Genomic DNA, 539 nt, shown 5'->3' with positions numbered 1-539 from the left:
CATAACATTCCAGGCTATGGGACTGGTGTAGGAAAGTCGGACTGATATCGATCGTGCTGTACTTCTGTTGGCACAGAGTCTATGCCCCTTTGAGTGTATCGTGTGGAAGGTCAATTATTAAGCAGTTTAAAGCAGGAATTGGTGGCTTTTTGAAGAGTATATTCACAAGGGTTAAAAGAGTGAACTGTAATAGCTTGTTAAATTAAGTTACTAGTGCGGTAACGCCACGATCTGATTCGGACCTGTCTCTGTGGCGCAATTGGTCAGCGCGTTCGGCTGTTAACCGCAAGATTGGTGGTTCGAGCCCACCCAGGGACGGAGCGTTTGTTGTTCACGCTCCTACCGCTTTCTTGGCTGCAAAGATGCGCGTTTTGGATCCACTGTTGCTTTTCATTGATATATATGACCTGGATGAGGGCATTGAAGGATGAGTTATTAAAGTTGCGGATGACACTGAGGTTGGTAGAGTTGTGAATCGTGATGCAGGATGTTGTAGGTGAGAAAGGGACATGGACACACGTACGTATGTGTGAGAGTGA

General features: G+C 46.2%; 1 non-coding gene across 1 annotated transcript; it reads left to right on the top strand.

The window, feature by feature from the left end:
• Positions 1-244: 244 nt before the first annotated feature.
• On the top strand, positions 245-318 carry trnan-guu. Its single transcript has one exon. It is a non-coding gene; the product is annotated as a tRNA-Asn (tRNA).
• The last annotated feature ends 221 nt before the right edge of the window (positions 319-539 follow it).

This window comes from Chiloscyllium plagiosum, unplaced genomic scaffold (genome assembly GCF_004010195.1).
Source record: "Chiloscyllium plagiosum isolate BGI_BamShark_2017 unplaced genomic scaffold, ASM401019v2 scaf_87247, whole genome shotgun sequence".
In the NCBI taxonomy this organism is placed as follows: Eukaryota; Metazoa; Chordata; class Chondrichthyes; order Orectolobiformes; family Hemiscylliidae; genus Chiloscyllium; species Chiloscyllium plagiosum.
The sequence above is the reverse complement of the archived record's forward strand: the minus strand, read 5'-3'. Positions and strand labels throughout refer to the sequence as shown.